This window comes from Eptesicus fuscus, chromosome 15, assembly GCF_027574615.1.
Source record: "Eptesicus fuscus isolate TK198812 chromosome 15, DD_ASM_mEF_20220401, whole genome shotgun sequence".
Classification (NCBI taxonomy): domain Eukaryota; kingdom Metazoa; phylum Chordata; class Mammalia; order Chiroptera; family Vespertilionidae; genus Eptesicus; species Eptesicus fuscus.
This window is the reverse complement of record NC_072487.1, coordinates 21,708,236-21,728,292: the sequence shown is the minus strand read 5'-3', so window position 1 is coordinate 21,728,292 and position 20,057 is coordinate 21,708,236. Positions and strand designations below refer to the sequence as shown.

General features: G+C 41.8%; 1 protein-coding gene across 1 annotated transcript in view; it reads left to right on the top strand.

Moving 5' to 3' along the window:
• Nucleotides 1-20,057, top strand: part of CCDC171 (coiled-coil domain containing 171) — a 245,552-nt gene that overhangs the window by 116,860 nt on the left and 108,635 nt on the right. The gene's annotated exons all lie outside the window — the stretch shown is intronic.

The following is a 20,057-nucleotide window of genomic DNA, read 5'->3' as shown; positions in this document are numbered from 1 at the left end:
AAGGTTCCAGGTCTAGGTCTCTGAATGTCAGAGCCTGCTTAGGGATGGAGGAGGTTTGTCTAGGAAGAGCTGTTCTCCCTCCCTGTCATCTATTTGTGGGAAAGGTCTCTAGAAGGGAAAATAAAATAGTTAGAAATTTTCATTTAGAAAATTTCATTAATAGATTTAGGACTATGGTATCTGTTGGCAATGTTGGCCATAAAATATAATAGGATTCTAGTTTATGATTACAATACTTGTGGATTTTTTTGCTAGTGAGGTTATACACATTGGAATGGAACAACTAATTCCAGGAAAACCAAAATGATATAACATGCCTCTATATTGGGTATCATACCTAATATAGTAAGCAACTCAGAGTTAGTATATAACTTATTATACTAATAATGTATATCTTAACCCTTTGCACTCGCTTGCTTTTTTCTCGATTCCTTTATTCTACTCGGGATTTAATTTTTTAAATACCCCAGATTTTACAAAGCATGGCAGTAGAATAAAAAACTGGAGTTTCTTTTCATACAAACTTATTTATTTGGATTTTTTTTATATTTCAAATTATTGTTACATTCAAAGAGTATAAAAAGAGCTGCTACCAATGCTAACCGTGTCGAGTCACACTCGACATCCGAGTGCAAAAGGTTAATAGCTAAATACTAATACTACTAATAAAATAGTCAAAATTTATTGAGAAGCTTCCTGTTTGTCAGGCACTGTGCTAAATACTTTATAAACAATTCTCTCATATAATCTTCACACAAACTCTGTGAGATTATTCTCATTTTGTAAATGAGAAAACTGAGGTATAAAGAAGTTGCATAAGTTGTACAACCATTAGTGGTAGACTGAGGGAGTCAGACTTCACATCTGCTTTCCTAACCACCACCTATGTGTATTATTGATTCATAACATACATATGTCAGGCTCTGTGCTGTGGTCTCTACATGAATTACTTTATATCATTCTTAAATTACCTTGTGAAATAGGTACTATTATTCCCATTGATTTTTGATAAGTTGAGAGAGATCTCAGTGGAGTTGATTAGGGTCTCCTGACCTATAAATATTGAAACTGGGATTTAGTTTTTAGAAACATTAATTTAAAATTATTATCCTGATTTCTTATTATTGTAGATTTAGATTCATTCCATTTTTTCCCTTGCTATTAGGAATATTTCTAAGATGAGCAACCCTGTAGCTAAATCTTTATTTACATAGCTATGATTATTTCCTCAGGGTAATTTCCTAGATGAGAATTACTAGGTCAAAAGCCACATATGTTTTAGTGTAAATATTATCATTTGGCCTATAGCAAATTTTTACCAGTTATATTCTCTCCTAAGATGTATGAGAATTTCATTGTTTACCTAACTTGGCTTTGACTATTTAAATTCCTCCCCCTTCCCCAATTTGATCAATATGTCATTGTTACTCTTTGTACTTATTTGATTACTAATCAAGTTGAGCATTTCTATAAAGTAAATTGGTCATTGAACAACAGTTTCATGCTTCATGTTCCATTAACATCCTATATAATAAAGAGGTGATATGCAAATTGACCCTCACACCTGTTAGTAAGGGACAACCAAACGACTGAACAGCAGGCTGCGTGGGGTGATCAGGCCAGCAGGGGGGGCCATGAGGTACAACCAGGCCAGCAGGGGGGGCAGTTGGGGGCACCAGGCCAGCAGGGGTGGCAGTTAGGGGCAACCAGGCCAGCAGAAGGGGGCATTTGGGGCAACCAGGCTGGCAGGGGGGCAGTAAGAGGTGACCAGGCCGGTGGGGGGCCAGTTAGGGGTGACCAGGTTGGCAGAGGGAGGCAGTTGGAGTTGATCAAGCCGGCAAGGGGGGCAGTGAGGGGTGACCAGGCTGATGGGGGGGCAGTTAGGAGCGACCAGGCCGATGGGGGTCAGTTAGGAGCGACCAGGCCAGCAGGGAGGGGGCAGTTGGGGGCGACCTGGTTGGCAGTGGGGGGCAGTTGGGGGCGATTAGGCTGGCAGGGGGGCAGTGAGGGGTTATTAGGCCGATGGGGGGGGGGCAGTTAGGATCGACCAGGCTGGCAGGGAGGGGGCAGTTGGGGACAACCTGGTCGGCAGCAGAGGGCAGTTAGGGGCAACCAGGCCGGCGGGGGGGGGGGGGAGTTAGAGGTGACCAGGCTGGCAGAGGCAGGCAGTTGGGGGTGACCAAGCTGGCAAGGGGGGCAGTAAGGGGTGACCAGGCTGGTGGGAGGGGGCAGTTAGGGGTGACCAGGCTGGCATGGAGGGTGCAGTTGGGGGCGACCAGGCTGGCAAGAGGGACAGTTGGGGGCAATTAGGCTGGCAGGGGGGGCAGTGAGGGGTGACCAGGCTGATGGGGGGGCAGTTAGGGGCAACTAGGCTGGCAGGGGGGGAAGTTAGGGGTGATCAGGCCAGCATGCAGAGGCAGTGAGGGACGATCAGGCCAGCGGGGGTGGGGGGGCAGTTAGGGGTGACCAGGCAGGCAGGCAGGTGAGTGATTAGGAGCCAGTGGTCCAGGATTGTGGGAGGGATGTCCGACTGCCAGTTTAGGCCCGATCCAAGGGGTCCCGGATTGGAGAGGGTGCAGGCTGGGCTGAGGGGACACCCCCTCCCATGCACGAATTTCGTGCACTGGGCCTCTAGTATAATATAATTAACCATGCTTTGAATAAGCATATAACTATGTCATATTGGAGTCTTTTCTCTTTGCAATAGCTTGTCGTTTGTGTTTAGTTATAGTATCTTCCAGCAGATAAAAAGCTGTATTAATTTATTTAAAATGCCTGTAGCTTAAATATTGTTGTCAGGAGTGGAGAATTGTTTAATTACTACCTCTTAATTAGAAGTAGCAGGTGGTAATGTGAAAATGCTCTCTTGTGGGAGGCAGCATGATTCAGTAGAAAAAGCACTGGCCTTGGAACAAGTATGTCTGAAATCAAATCCCAGTTCTGTCACTTGGGCAAATAATTTAACCTTTCTGAACCTCAGTTTCCTCTTCTGCAAAATTAGAGATAATGATACTTATGTTCCAGAAGTTTTATGATAATTAATTAAAATACTGTTTGGAAAGCAAGTAAATGCTTGATAATATTCTTCTGTTTTTCAATAATGCTTGAACGAATAGTATTTTTATGTATCATTTTTCTTTAAAAAAAGTATATTTCTTGTTCTTCCTTATAAAAACAAAAATAAGATCATGAATAAAGATATGGAAAAATACAGAAGGAAAAACAAATTATTTATAATTTGAAAATGACCACTTTTAACATTTGGGGTTTTGTTTTTAATCATTTGTTCTATATGTAATCCTACATAATAAAAGGGTAATATGCAAATAGACCAAACGGCAGAATGACCAGTCGCTATGATGCGCACTGACCACCAGGGGGAAGATGCTTAACTCAGGAGCTGCCCCTGGTGGTCAGTGCACTCCCACAGGGCTTCTGGCTGGCAAGCGCAGTGGTGGTGTCAGGAGCTTCTCCCGCCTCCGCAGCAGCGCTAAAGATGTCCAACTGACAGCTTAGTCCCGTTCCCCGTTGGGAGCAGGCCTAAGCCATCAGTCAGACATCCCCTGAGGGCTCCCAGACTGTGAGAGGGCAGGCCGGGCTCAGAGACCCTCCCGAGTGCACGAATCTCGTGCACCAGGCCTCTAGTAGTTTTTATAAATCATACTTTGGCCTTGATGCTCAAAATGGCCTTTCTTTATGATACAGCTAGATTTTGGATAAGACCCTTCTTGTATTAAGAGTAAAGGAGCCCAGCAGGTGTGGCTCAGTGGTTGAGTGTTCAATTGAGAATTATCTTCAAAATGGTCCAACCCTTGTAGAACCAGTGTGACCTCGTAGAAAGAAATTTAAAATATTCAGTAGGGATGCTTCAGAGAACACACTAGAGACTTTAATGGGAAATTCAATATTACAAAGCATGTAAAGAAATGACTTGTACATCAGATGAGAAAATTTGCACCTCAGGTGGTAGGAATGCTATTTAAAATATTGAAAGGTAGTTTAAAAGATATTTTAAAATAATGTTTTTAAATGTTCTGAGAAATAAGGTATGAATAGAAATTTTAAGACAAGAAATGAAAATCATCATTGAAATGAAAAACTCAGTGAATGTTTTGAATATTGGGTAGATATAGATGGAAAGATATCAGTGGATTGGAAGGTAGCTGAGGAAATCACTTAGAATGCTCTGCAGAGGGACAAAGTGATGGGTAATAGGAAGTTAATAGAAAAGAAAAAGAGAATGAGATTTATTTAATAAAAGCGAAAATAGGATAATTTGTAATAAATGTTCAGAAACCGAATCAGAGTAAGGCAATATTTTGAGCAAGAATGACGAAAATTTTTATAGATTTAAAGACAGAGTAACTTCTCAGATTAAAGGAACCCATTGTATTGTGAGCAGGATAAATAAAAACAAATACACACATTAAAACATAGTAATGAGAGTATAGGATGACAAAGACAAAGATAAAATCTTTAAGTCTATGTGTTTAGGAAAGATAAGGTCATTCTATTGTTGATCCTGAATTAATGGAATTAGTTTAATAGTTATAAAATTCCCTAAGAACTCTAACTGTAGCTCCTGCCTTCAAAGTATGTTCTCTTCACTGACTTAGAGTTCTTAGTTATAGCACACCTCTCTATTATTGGTAACTATAGACAAGTGAATATGGAAAATGTAGTATGGAAAGAAGTGGAACAAGCAAAGATTTCTTTGTTTTTCTCTCCTCCCCCCACTCCCACTCCACCAAACTATTCTAATTATAAGACTCCATTCTGTAAATGGCACCATTTATTTAGTTGTTCATTTGCTGATGGGCATTAGGTTTGTGTTATTTAAAAAAATATTTTAGAGTAAGGAGGAACTGAAGGACTTGTCTGAAATGATATTGCTTCTATGAATGAAGATTTTTATAATTTTGCTATCTCTCTAGTAAGTTTGACATTAAGAATGACAATCATTTAGGTTTAGATTAAGGTGATAGTTATAGTTGTTTTGCATTTTTCCTGGGAAAAGTTAGGTATCTATTAAATTATGATAACTTTTAATCACATCTGAAACATACTTGGTGTGCTGATCATTTATAGAAAAATTTAAAACCCTACCTAATAATAGACAAATATGCAAATTGACCATACCTCCACTACACCCAAGGCACGCCTACCAGCCCAAGCCACGCCCACCAGCCAATCAGGGCGAGTATGCAGATAAACCGAACCAAGATGGCTACAGCCACAGAGAGCAAGGTTTCCCAGGTAACAGAGGGAAACAAGCTTTCCGCCTGCCCTTGACAGGCCTAAGCCTCCACTCAAGCTACAAAGTTTCAATTATAGAAGGTAAACAAATTCAAACAGAATGGCGGCAGCCACAGAGCTGGAGAGACCAGGCCAGGGTTGCCCGCGGTAATGGAGAAAGCAAAGCTTTCCACACACCCTGGCCGGGCTCAGGCCTCTGCTTAAGGCTACAAAGTTTCAATTATAGAAGGTGAATTAACTCAAACAGAAATGGCTGCCGGTGGAGCATGCAGGAGGCTTGGCTCCGCTCCAGGCTACAAAGTTTCAATTGTAGAAGGTAAATAAATTCCAGATACCAGTGCCTCCGCTTGGGTCGCCAGGGGGCGTGGCTGGCCTGCAAACCACTACAGGCCCCTTGCTCAGGCTGTCGCATGCCCCAAGGGAACCCCCACCCTTATCTGGGACCCCCTTCAGGGCAAACCAGCTGGCCCCCACTCCTGCACCAGGCCTCTATCCTATCTAATAAAAGAGTAATATGCAGATTGACCATCACTCCAACACACAATATGTCTGCCCCCATGTGGTCAAAGATCCTGCCCCATGTGGACACAAGATGGCCACCACAAGATGGCCAGCAGGGGAGGGCAGTTGGGAGGCACCCGGCCTGCAAGGGAGGGAAGTTGGAGGCGATCAACCCTGCAGGGGAGGGCAGTTAGGGGTGACCGGGCCGGCAGAGGAGGGAAGTTGGGGGCAAACAGGCTGGCAGGGGAGCAATTAGGCATCAATCAGGCTGGCAGCGGAGTGGTTAGGGGGTGATCAGGCTGGCAGGCAGAAGCGGTTAGGGGCAATCAGGAAGGCAGGCAGGCAAGCAGTTGGGAGCCAGCATTCCTGGATTGTGAGAGGGATAACCAACTGCCCATTTAGGCCCGATCCCACTCTGATCGGGCCTAAATGGGCAGTCGGACATCCCTCGAGGGGTCCCAGATTGGAGAGGGTACAGGCTGGGCTGAGGGACACCCCCTCCCCCCATGCACGAATTTCATGCACCGGGCCTCTAGTATTTTTATATTTATAGGATCACTTGATAAAACAAAGAATCTTTCTAAAAAGTTATAAAACCACCTCCTGACTTACCTTTCTTCAAAAATAAACTCTGGTCTTCTAATTAATACATATATTACTGTGTGGGAAGTATGGTATTTTGGTTTTGTGGGGATATAGTGAATTTAATTAAAAGGACTACAGACATCTTAGTGCTTAGTGGGATTTTTGATATAATAATGGATGAGAGCTTCTGAAACTAGTACAAAATCTTAAATTCTCTGAATTGTCACAATTTTGTAATTCTGTCCATGAAAATCCTAGACATTGGTTGAGAGAGAATGGCTTATGGAAAAAATCAAGGATTTATTCACAAGTATCCCAGATAGTTTTGTCTAACTCTGATCCAGCTTTTATTCACATGCCTTTTTCATCATCATTTCTGTCATCTGTTTACTTCTATCCCATCGAGCTGCAGCAGCCTCGAAGGGTCTCAAAGACTCATGCCTCCTCTTAGCACCCTGTATCATTCATTCCTCACCTTTTGCAGCTGCTCTGGCTTTTTATTGCTTTTATCTTAATTTGAATAGAAAATGACCTTTGTGCTTTATTATTTTTCACTCTCAAAACGTAATTACATATGAATGAGAAAGAGGAAGCAAGAAGAAAAAGGAGTATGTTTTTCAAATTTCAAATGGAATAATTTGCAAAGATTTTTTGGAGTCATAGTAATTGTGTAAAGGGTCACATTTTATGAATATTTACCTTCTTTTTATTTAAAAATGCCCTAACCTTTATATTATTAATAAAATTATTAGCCAAACTCTGAGGGCATATGAATGTTGCAGTGAAGTCATTTAATAATTTTGTATTATAGCTGTATTTTCTCTAGTAAACTTTTAAAAATTCATTCACTTTAAAGAATTTAAACCATTTTTAGTTGATAAACCCTGATTATAATAATAATTAAAATTTATCACATAACCCATTTTCATAAAGTAGGATTATTAACATCATTACTTAATTTAAGTCTTATCATTTTTTACTTTAATCACATATATTTTTATCTTCCTAATGACTTATACCATTGAGACCTTTAAAGTAGTCAATTATATTTCAAGGTCAGAGAAAAAAAGAATTAAGAAAACAACAGCTCTCACATCATTAAAAAAATAGTAATTTAACAGACAAGATTCAAGCTAGAAGCTAAAGACTTCATAAAAAGTTATTTCCATTTTTGTTAGACTGAACAACAGAAAAATATATAATAAAATAAAAAATACCTTTTCATTTTAAACTTATGACATAATCCCCCCCAATTGTATGTTCTCATAAGTAATTTTAAAATACCTTTTTCCACATTTAAATTTGTCCTCAGTGAGTAGTAATCTGAGATTAGAATTACGTTTTTTAATTGAGTACTAGCTTTGGGTTAGATGATATTTTAAGTACTACTTAAAATATGTATATACTGCTATAGTATTTTGAAGCATACAGTTCAACTTTGTCTAAACATTTTTATAAACATTATTTTTTTAAATTAAACATGCTCACAGTAAGAACAACTTTTAAAATACAGAAAAAAAGGAAAAACAACACCATAGAAAAAAACAAAAAAGTATATATAATTCCATTATCACCCATATAAAAACATTATTAAGATTTTGGCAAATATAACTGGAAGTGTGCTATATATATAGTTTTATATCCTGTTTTTTATTTGTTTGTTTGTTTGTTTTTTGTTTTTCTGTTTTTGTTTGTGTGTGTGTGTAGAGTGGTGTGATTTACTTTTACATTCACATCATTTTAGAATTTATTAGACTGTAGGTTGAAACAGGGTGACCCATCAGACTAACAGTATAATCTAGACCAGAGATGATGGTGGCTTAGACCAGGGTGGTAGGAGTAAAGAATGGTGAAATTCTGGATATATTTGCTTTGTGAAGGTTAAACATAAGTAATTGCTAATTTTATTAGATGTGAAGTGTGAAAGATGAATCAAGGATGATCCTCAGCAACTGGGAGAATGGAATTGACATTTATTAAGAATACTAGAGGCCTGACGCACGAAGATTCGTGCAAGAATGGGCCTTCCTTCCCCTGGCTGCCGGCACTGCCTTCGCTCCGGCTGGAGCTGCCTTTCCGTCTTCCCACGCTGCCCAGAGGCCTGGAGGAGCTGGGGTGGTGCAGAATGCCTGCGTCATGGCCATGGCGACGACGCAAGCATCCCGCCCTGCCCCCGGTCACTCAGTGCCTGCATATGCAAATTAACACGCCATCTTTGTTGGGTTAATTTGCATACTCCTGATTGGCTGGTGGACATCGCGAAGGTACGGTCAATTTGCATCTTACTCTTTTATTAGTGTAGATTTAAACGCCTTGTTGTAATGAACCATGCAATATTCCATTTTATGAATGTGCTGAAATGTATTTACTATTTTCCTGTTGTTGGGAATTCAAACTGTGTTTATTTTTTACTATTAAAATTAAGATGAGCATCTTATAATTAAGTCTAACTACATAGCTGCTTATATTCTCAGGGCAGAGCTCAAGAAACAGATTTATTGGTTCAAAAATATAGTTTGAGTGGTGTGTGTGTGTGTGTGTGTGTGTGTGTGTGTGTGTTGAGGGTATGCATATTTATTTAGATTGGTACTTACATCTGAAAGGGTGCATAAGAGCACCTGCTTGTCCCCATTCTCATCAGCATTGGATGTCATTAGGCATTATCATTAAGATATCAATAACAGCAAATCAAAACCAAGAACATTTGCCAGTGTGACAGATACTGTTTTGTTTTGCACGGAGCATAAAAAGGAACAATGAATTCCCACCACACAGGTGTTTTTTATTCAAATAATTTTATGTAAACTTAATTTACTATTTGTAGTGTAGTTTCAGAGAAGAGGGAGAACTAACATTTCTGAGCATACACTTTTGTTATACACATTATAAGGCACTTCATATTATTTTATTTAACAGTTTCAACATTTTAAGAAATAAGTAATATTGCTTGCATCATGTAGATTAAGAAACAAAAATAATTGCAAAGAACCTGACAATATACATGATCAAGTTGCTTTATATAAAAGCCAAATACATTTAATATCGATTAAAAGGCCTTTCTTTGGGACCTTAATATCTTTAAAAAGTATTATTGTTGAAAATTGTAATATTAATATATCACAGCAGGAAATTTCCATTTTATATTTAAGAAAAGTAAATTGCTTCATACCTATTTAAAAGGAAAGTTAATAGGTGCTGTATGTTTTCTTTGCGTATTGTAACAATATTTTCATGACAGTAAAAAAAATTAAGCATCTTACATTTTAGAACAGATATTATTACTTCTAGACTTGAAAATAAGCATGTTTCTATTACCTGTCATATGTTGCCCACTTTAAGAAAACACAATAGCAATGAATCTGATTTTCTTTTAGCAAGCCACTTAATCATATTCTAAATTATTCAGGCTACACAGTAGAGAAAATTCTTTTCTGAGCTTTACAAAAAGAAATTGTACTATTTGTTATCAGAATTTTCATATTATTATATAAAAATCATATTGATTTTCCAGGTTTAAATCATATTCATATATACACAGCAGGTCCTCAAATAAAATCATTTTGTTCAATGTTTCATTATAACGTTGATGAAGTGCCAAGGGAATTTAACTCTTATTTATATCAATTTGCCTGCAGTAAAGTTTATTTTAATATATGTCACTTAAAGTAACAGAACCTATGGATGAGATTAAGTGAGGACTTACTGTATACACAGATATAGATACATATATGGACACACTCAGTTATATGTATACACACGTACTATATGACTATATACTTTTTATATAAATAAATTACATATACTAATACTAGTATTTAATTTATGTTTATATAATGTATAACAATTTTACATAGAATTATATTTCTACTTATATGTTAATTTTATGTAAATGTATAAACTATACATGTATGTACTAGTATATCTTTTTTTTTTTATATTTTATTGATTTTTTAGAGAGAGGAAGAGAGAGGGATAGAGAGCTAGAAACATCGATGAGAGAGAAACATCGACCAGCTGCCTCTTGCACACCCCCTACTGGGGATGTGCCCGCAACCAAGGTACATGCCCTTGACCGGAATCGAACCCTGGGACCCTTGAGTCCGCAGGCCGACGCTCTATCCACTGAGCCAAACCGGTTTCGGCTGTACTAGTATATCTTAATGTATGCATGTATGTGTATCATAATGTATACTGTTAGAAATCTATTTTATGACTTGTGATGGGTGTGGTCTTAGTCATTTGCATGGGAGTCTTCTATTGGCTCTTTGCCCTTAGGTCACTTCTAACAGTTGGTGGTATGCTGCCCCTAGGTGGTGGCAAGTACTTTGATTCACATGATCTTTTGGTCTAAATTGACAAAGTCTGTGCTTTAGTTAGCTAAGGTCTGGATTAGAATTAAGAATTTCACAGGATTTTCTTTGTTTGTTTGTTTGTTTGTGGTAATTAATAAAAATCTTTGATTAAAATAGCTGAGCCCTAGCTGGGTGGCTTAATTGGTTGGAGCATTGTCCCATACAAAAAAAGTTGTGGGTTCGATTCCCTGTTGGAACATATCTAGGTTTGTAGATTTGAGCCCCGATCAGGGTGCATGCAAGAGGCAACCCATAAATGTTTTTCACATGGATGTTTCTCTCTCTCTACCCCCTTCTTTCTTTCTCTAAAATCAATAAAAACATATCCTTGGATGAGGATTTAAAACAAAAAGCTGAAAAGAGCGAAGTTCATGAAGAAAACTGGCTGATTTCTATCCTGTTAAGAAACAAACTAGAGGCCCAGTGCACGAAATTCGTGCATGGGGGGGTGTCCCTCAGCCCAGCCTGCACCCTCTCCATGCTGGGACCTCTTGAGGGATGTCCAACCGCCTATTTATGGGCGGTTGGACATCCTTCTCACAATCCAGGACTACTGGCTCCCAACTGCTCACCTGCCTGCCTTCCTGATTGCCCCTAACCGCTTCTGCCTGCCAGCCTGGTCACCCCCTAACCACTCCCCTGCTACTCTGATTGATGCCTAAATGCTCCCCTGCCAGCCTGATTGCCCCTAACTGCCCGCCCCCCCCCCCCCCCACAGGCCTAGTCACCCCCAACTTCCCTCCTCTGTCGGCCTGGTCACCCCCAACTTCCCTCCCCTGCTGCTCTGATCGCCCACAACTGCCCTCCTTTGCAGGTCTGGTCCCTCCCCTGCTGGCCATCTTGTGGTGGCCATCTTGTGTCCACATGAGGGCAGCCATCTTGTGTGTTGGAGTGATGGTCAATTTGCATATTACTCTTTTATTAAATAGGATAGAGGCCTGGTGCATGGGTGGGGGCTGGCTGGTTTGCCCTGAAGGGTGTTCTGGATCAGGGTGGGGGTTCCCTTGGGGTGTGGGGTGGCCTGGGTGAGGGGCCTGTGGTGGTTTGCAGGCCAGCCACGCCCCCAGTGACCCAAGCGGAGGCCCTGGTATCTGGGATTTATTTATCTTCTATAATTGAAACTTTGTAGCCTTGAGTGGAGGCCAAGGCAGGCCAGGGTGGGCGGAAGGCTTGGCTTCCTCCATCACTCCATGGCCGCAGCCATTTTTGTTGGGATTTATTTATCTTCTATAATTGAAACTTTGTAGCCTTGAGTGGAGGCCAGGGCCGGCCAGGGTGTGCAGGAAGCTTGGCTTCCTCCATTGCCAGGGAAACCCAAGCCTCTTGTTCGCTCCATGGGCGCAGCCATCTTGGTTGGGTTAATTTGCATACACGCTCCTGATTGGTTGGTGGGCGTGGCTTGTGGGTGTAGCAGAGGTGTGGTCAATTTGCATATTACTCTTTTATTAGATAGGATATCTGTGTGTACCATTTTATTAATCCTTTACTGTTGTCTATCCCTAGACTCATCATTGTACTTCAATGCACTATTTACTTTGACAGCCTAGTGGTCAAGTCATTGCCTGAATTCCAACATGGCTAACAGTATTAGTATGAGACTTGGCCCGGTGTACAAAATTTGTGCAGGGGGGGGGGTGTCCCTCAGCCCAGCCTGCACCCTCTCCAATCTCGGACCCCTCGGGGGATGTCCGACTGTTGGTTTAGGCTGCAGGGATCAGGCTTAAACCGGCAGTCGGACATCCCTCTTACAATCCAGGACCGCTGGCTCCTAATCACTCGCCTGCCTGCCTGACTGATCGCCCCCTAACTGCTCCCCTGCTGGCCTGATTGACGCCTAACTGCTCCCTGCTAGCCTGATCACCCCAACTGCCCTCCCCTGCTGGCCTGATTGCCCCCAGTGCTTTTATTAGTATAGATATGACCCTTCACAGAAAATTTCACTAACCCTGCTGTACAATAAGGGCTTGATGATTGAATCATTGGGACCAGACACCAAGATTTCCTTTCTTTGAATAGTGGAGGGGATAATTATCTTGTCTTTAAGTTGCCCTGAACATCAAATGAGATAATGACTTAGAAAAGTATAAAAGCACCATATAAAGACAACTGTCTTTTTCATGTACTGAAAAGACAATAAAGTGGTAAAATGAAAAACACTATTTTTATTCTCCCCCTTCCTTCCTTTAAAGCCTTTATTTAAACTTTGAAATTTGTAAAAATTTCACTCCTATTTTCTTTTCTTTACATTCAATATTATTTTGTATTAGTTTCCGGATTTATATTAGTTACAGAATAGTGGTTAGACAATCATATACTTTACAAAGTGTTCCCCGATATTTTCAGTACCCACCTGGCATCATACCATCATTAGAATACTATTGACTATATTCCCTATCTAAGTGACAATAGGTTTACAGGTTCCTTCCAGTCTTTCTTTTGTGTTGCTCTCCCTTCCTTTTCTTTCTCACTTCTTCCCTCATTTTCTTTATATAGTACTTCAATTGGCCCTCAAAAGTCAGCGAAGGCACTGGGACACGCTTAATCCATTTTACAGACCAGGAAACTGAGGCCAATTCCAGTTGGCTGCAGAACTAGACTCAGCATGCAGGGAGCCCTCACAGCAGTGCTCTCTGCCCTTCCAAGGGACAGCTGCGGGGCAAACAGAACAAACCTCCCTGTCAGGCTTCTGAGCCTCATTCTCAAGCACCTCTTTATCGTGAATGCTCCACATTCTTTCCTCTCCCTTGCCCCCGCCCCCATTCTTTACTGTCCCCTTCTCCTTCTAGGGAGCAGGTGGTAGGCTTCTCACTCACTGTGCAGGCGCTTGCTGCCATGGGGTGGGGTGGGTGAGAACTGGGGGTGGGGGTGGGAGCAGGAGCCTCTCAAGTGCACAGGCTGCCGGGCGAGGCCTGGTTAGCACTGGGAGCTTCGTCAAACTGTCGCAGTGGGGTACCCGGCAGTGCGGCGCCCCTCAACCCCTGCCTCAGGGCTGCAGGTCCGCTCCCCTCCTCCCGGGCGTCCTTCCACGCCGGCAGTCATTGCCTCTTGTTTTCCGCTGTGCCTACCTGCGTCTTGGGGCCACTGCAGAACCTTGCTCTCTGTGGGCGAAGGAGATCCCCACCTGCTGGCCCCTTGCCTGGGCCTGAGCCCCCTCTGGTGCACCCCACCTCGGTGCCTCTCGGTGCCCCTTGGGCTGCCTGCCTCCTGGCTGGCCGCTTCCGAAGCCACGGCGCTCACCCAGGAGCCGCCCCTCAGGCGGGCCAAGAAGGACAAAGCCCAAAGGGCATGAGTCTTGAACCCCCACATCCCATTCTCTGGATTTCCTCCTGCACCTCCTCTCTGTTTCACGTCTTGAACCAGCACCGGGTTCGGGCACCCTGTGGCCCAGCCTCATGGCCTCCGGGCGGCCTGGTAGAGTCGGTCTCCGCGAACCTGTGGATCTGTGACCAGAGGCCCGGCCTGGGGTTCAGCAGCCCCATGCCTGCTGGAGAGGGCTGTTGGAGGAGGACCAGAGCCCTTCCGTCATTAGCTCCCCAACTCCAGAGGAGGCACCACAGGCTCACATCTCTCGGCTGCCGCAGCCCGCCCACCCGAGCCTGCTGCGCGTGCAGCCTGCTAAACTGGTTGTTACATTACGGAGTAACGGATAATTAATATATTTATTTATTGTTTTATAGGATAGTCATTATCCACATGGCATTGAGATTTTAGGCCAGTCTGTTGTTAAAATGTTTCTTTATCTCTTGGGTTCTCAGACTTGGGTGGTGGTAATTATTTACTGTATCTAGAGAAATAATTAAAGAGATGGAAGGCACTTACTTTTCTCCTGCTTTGTCTAACTCTCTAAAGTTTTCATTCTCATTATATGTCTGAATTGAAAGCCATGATTCTGAAAATACATGAGATGAGAATGAGAAGAAACAGAGAGACAAAAGATCTGAAGTTGTAAGATTGGATAACCAGGGAACCATGAAAGTTACTGATTTCAAGGCCTAAAGCATGTAAAATTTAAATTGCTATGAATCGACTTACCATATGTTTTCTCTCTTACTAGGAAGACAGTGCAAAACTTGTTATGCAAGAGATTTGTTATATGTGTTAAAACTATATTTAAAGTACATGTGAGAACTATGTTAAAGCTACATGTAAGAATTATTTATATACTAGAGGTCCGGTGCACGAAATTCATGCATGGGGGCGGGGGGTGTCTCTCAGGCAAGCCTGCACCCTCTCCAATCTGGAACCCCTCTTCACAATCCAGGACTGCTGGCTCCCAACTGCTCACCTGCCTGCCTTCCTGATTGCCCCTAACTGCTTCTGCCTGCCAGCTTGATCACCCCCTAACCACTCCCCTGCCAGCCTGATTAATGCCTAACTGCTCCCCTGCCAGTGTGTTTGCCTCTAACTGCCCTCCCCTTTAGGCCTGGTCACCCCTAACTGCCCTCCCCTGCAGGCCTGGTCCCCCCCAACTGCTCTCCTCTGCAGGCCTGGGTCCCACCCAACTGCCCTTCCCTGCAGGCCCGGTCACCCCCAACTTTCCTCCTCTGCTGGCCTGGTCATCCCTAACTGCCCTCCCCTGCAGGCTTGATTGTCCCCAACTGCCCTCCCTTGCAGGTCTGGTCCCTCCCAACTGCCCTCCCCTGCTGGCCATCTTGTGGCGGCCAACTTGTGTCCACATGTGGGCAGGATCTTTGACTACATGGGGGCAGCCATCTTGTGTGTTGGAGTGATGGTCAATCTGCATATTACTCTTTTATTAGATAGGATAGAGGCCTGGTGCATGGGTGGGGGCCAGCTGGTTTGCCCTGAAGGGTGTCCTGGATCAGGGTAGGGGTTCCCTTGGGGTGTGGGGCGGCCTGGGTGAAGGGCCTGTGGTGGTTTGCAGGCCGGCCACGCCCCCTGGCGACCCAAGCAGAGGCCCTGGGATATGGGATTTATGTATTTTCTACAATTGAAACTTTGTAGCCTGGAGCAGAGCCAAGCCTCCTGCTCGCTCCGTGGCCAGCAGCCATTTCTTTTGAGGTTTGTGTACCTTCTATAATTGAAACTTTGTAGCATTAAGCGGAGGCCTGGGCTGGCCAGGGTGTGCGGAAAGCTTTGCTTCCTCCATTGCTGGGGGCAACCCTTGCCTCCTGCTCTTTCCAGCTCAGTGGCTGCCGCCATTTCTGTTTAGATTTGTTTACCTTCTATAATTGAAACTTTGTAGCCTTGAGTGGAGGCTTAGGCCAGCAGTCAGGGGGAAAGCTTGGCTTCCTTTGTTACCGGGGAAACCCAAGCCTCCCTCCTGCTCTCTGTGGCTATAGCCATCTTGGTTGGGTTTATTTGCATATTTACTCCTGATTGGCTGGTGGGTGTGGCTTGTGGGTGTAGTGGAGTTAGGGTCAATTTGCATATTACTATTTTTATTAGGTAGGATGATTGGCTGGTGGGCGTGGCTTGTGGGTGTAGCGGAGTTAGGGTCAATTTGCATATTACTCTTTTATTAGGTAGGATATAAAAGCCTAAGTGACTGTTACAACCAAACGACTGAAACGACTGGAACAACTGGTTGACCAGTCGCTATGATGTGCACTGACCACCATGGGGCAGACACTCAACGCAGGAGCTGCCTCCAGGTGATCAGTGTGTTCCCACAGCCAACCTCCCTCGGTCCCTCCCCCAGCTGGCCAGCCCCAATCAGCCTGATGTGGGGGGGAGGCGGCCGGCCAACCTCCCGTGGCCCCTCCCTCTGGCTGGCCTGGCCCTGATGGTCCCTGATTGGGGGGTGGGTCGGCCAGGCTGGTCAGGCCAGGGGAACCTAACCCATTCACGAATTCGTGCACCTGGCCTCTAGTGTATCATAATAGTAGCAAATATCTAAAGAGGCTCACTACTAAATGAGTGAGATTGGGGAAGTCTGTGTAGATTGTTAAGACTAATAAATTTATCTGTTGTTTTTGATAGAAGAGTTGGTGTTCCTATAGACTTGAGATTTGACTGGGACAATCGTCCTCAAGCAGTGATACTATTGGTAGTACCCAGAAAAGACTTGTTGGAATGATGTTTGGGACAGTTTTTATATTTTCATAAGTGACTAAGCCATTAAGTGAGTATCTAGTTTAAACTAAATATCCTTACAACCAAGTGTTTTGTTGTTTGTTTGTTTCTGTGGTGGTGAAAAGTTTTCAGAAGTAAGACATGAAAGATCCATCAGCTCTGGATGATCCTATGAGATTTACTTTACCTTTAAACGTTTCAGATATGCTGTAATCAGAGGGTACACAAATTACCTCTATGGCATTATAATTCATATATTCTCTAGCAACAGAGGAAGTAGGGGTATTTATTTTCTAAGTTCTGTACTACTATTTGCTGTTTATTAGAAAGAAAGCATATTTAAAAAGAGATTTTCCTAAACAAATCCACACCAAACAACTACCTGGTCTTTTCAGTAATTTCCAATGATAATAAAGTCCACAGTAATAGGAAATGCAGACTTTGGCAATTAGATATTCTCATTTAATGCAATTCTCTTTCTTGTGAAATCATGCACTCAGAGTCATTGAACATAATGTCAAAAACTTTTTTCTTTGAAATACTGATTCTCTGCTTATTATTGGGAGTTGAAAGTGAAGCCATTGGATATTGAAGGGCAATCAAGAACCTATTGATATTGTGCATATTTGTAGTTCTATAAAGATAGATTTCAAACACTGTTCAAGAATTGTGTAAAAATTGCCCTAGCTGGTTTGGCTCAGTGGATAGAGCGTCGGTCTGCAAACTGAAAGGTCCCAGGTTCGATTCCAGTCAAGGGCACATGCCCGGATTGTGGGCTCGATCCCCAGTGGGGGACTTGGAGGAGGCAGCCAATCCATGATTCTCTCTCATCGTTGCCCTGGCTGGTATGGCACAGTTGGTTGGAGCGTCGTTCTGTACACTGAAAGGTTGCAGGTTCAATTCCCAGTCAGGGCACATACCTAGGTTTCTGGTTCAGTCCCTGGTTGGGGCACATACAAGAGGCAACCAATTGGTGTCTGTTTTTGTTTTTTGTTCTCTCTCTCTCTTCTCTCTCGCTCTCTCTCTCTCTCTCAAATCAATAAAAAACATACTTTGGTGAGGATTAAAAAAAAGTTGAGTGATTCATTGTACATATTATAAATGAATTCCTTTCAGCCATTTAGCAATTTTGGCTCTTTCCCCATCGTTTCTTAAGGCCATATCTTAATTTTTATGATCATAAAATTGTACTCTGCAAGTACTTTTAAAAAATGTTAGTAACTACAAACAAAATAGAAACAGACCCATAGATACAGAGAACTGATTGATGGTTGCCAGAGGGAAGGGTGGTTTGGGGGCAGGGTGAAAAAAGTGAAGGGATTAATAAGGTCTAATTGGTAGTTACAAAATACTCATGGGGATATAAAGTACAGCATAGGGAATAGAGTCAATCGAATTGCAATAACTATGTATGGTGGCAGGTGGGTACTTGAAATATTTTAAGGGGAATCACTGTGTAAAGTATATGATTGTCTGTCTACTATGCTGTACACCTGAAACTAATACAAAATAGTGTTGAATGTAAACTGTAGTTGAAAAATAAAATAAAAATAAAAGAAAGCAATAAAAAATATGTTAGTAACTTCAAAGATCAAATTAAAGTGAAACCAGAAGTTAGATCATGTAAAAGAAGAGAGCTACCCTAGGACTTTTTTTTAGTGCCTAAGAATTAAAACCATACTTGACACTTTCTTAATCTTCTGTTTCTATTAATTTATGAAACCTGGAACTGGAGGCTTAATGGCATTATTTCCACATTGTAATTATACTAATAAACATCTTTGTCCATGACCTTGGAATTTATAGTGCAGCAGGAAAGATTTATTGATTTATGCTTTGGAAGAAAAATGGGATTATTGCATAAGTAGATTGTATATTAAGCACGTGTACTTGCATACCATTTATTTCAGTTAGTTTGAGCTGTAACTTATTTTAGATTTTCTTTAAGAAATAGAGAGGGTTCTTGTTAAATCCAGATTCCTGTGAGATCTTTGTTATGTTATTGAGTCAACTACAAAGTAACTATTCTACCTTGAAATGTGCAAAAGGAATCAATAGACCTACAAAACTGCTTTAAAAAAATGTTTGAAATCATATTTTTCCTGGTAGCTTGAATATCAATGTATATGACTTTTCTGGGTTTCTTTCTTTCTTTGGTTTTGTTGCAATATTAAAGTCCCTTATAGTTAGAGGGTGTTTGGGTATCTGGTTTTGATTTTTTTTGTCCCCTGCCCTGGCTTCCTATTTGTTTGTCTTGCTTTTTGTAAAGAAGTATTACTTACATGGAATTTTCTTTAGGCTGCCTTTTCTTTCATCTTCATCAACTTTCCCCATAATCTCCGTTTCCTTTTCACTAAAATTTAAGTCTGTAAAGATTTTTTTTTGAACTTTTGGTTGTGAAACATCATAGGCCAAGTAAATCTACACTGTCTACTATGCTTCTCAGTGATATACAAGTCAAATCTCTCCTCTAAGTTAACCTTATTCAGCTATGGTTGGCATTTGATCTCTTGATACTCCATCCTTAAATAAAGCTATGATTTAGTCTGAAATACACATTTCAGTCTTAAAACCAGAGTTTTCAAGTATATGTAAACTATTTGGAATTTTGTAAATGACATTCATTTACATTATGCCTCATAAAATATAGAAGTTGATTTTTTTTTGGTTTGCTTGTTAATCCTCACCCGAGGATATTTTTCCATTGATTTGTAGAGAGTGGAAGGGAGGGAGGGAGGGAGGGAGGGAAGGAGAGAGAGAGAGAGAGAGAGAGAGAGAGAGAGAGAGAGAGAGAGAGAAACATCGATGTGAGAAAGATACATCTATTGGTTGCCTCCCACCCACATCCCAATTGGGGGCAGGGATCGAGCCTGCAACTGAGGTACGTGCCCTTGACAGAATCGAACCCGGGACCCTTCAGTCCGAGGGCTGACACTGTATCCATTGAACCAAACCAGATAGGGCTTAAGTTGATTTTTGCCACTGTTAAATGAGAGTCTAGTTGCTGGAATTAATTTAATTGATAATATGCTAAAAATACTTTATATAATATAAACATGGAATTTGATAATCTTATGACTTGTATTTCACTGAAGAAGTTCTCTGTAATCTCATAAACCACCATTGTGGACTGTGGGTTCAAGGATTGTATAAATTTTAGCATTTGCCCTTGCATTAGAGAGTCTCAGCAGTTTGTGTTACCCATAAACAAGGAATTTTAGTATAACCTAGAGATGTTTATTGATGGTGATAATAGTAAAATTTTTTCTATTAGAAAAATTATTTCCTTTGCATGCACTATAAATATGACCCAAATATATGTTAATT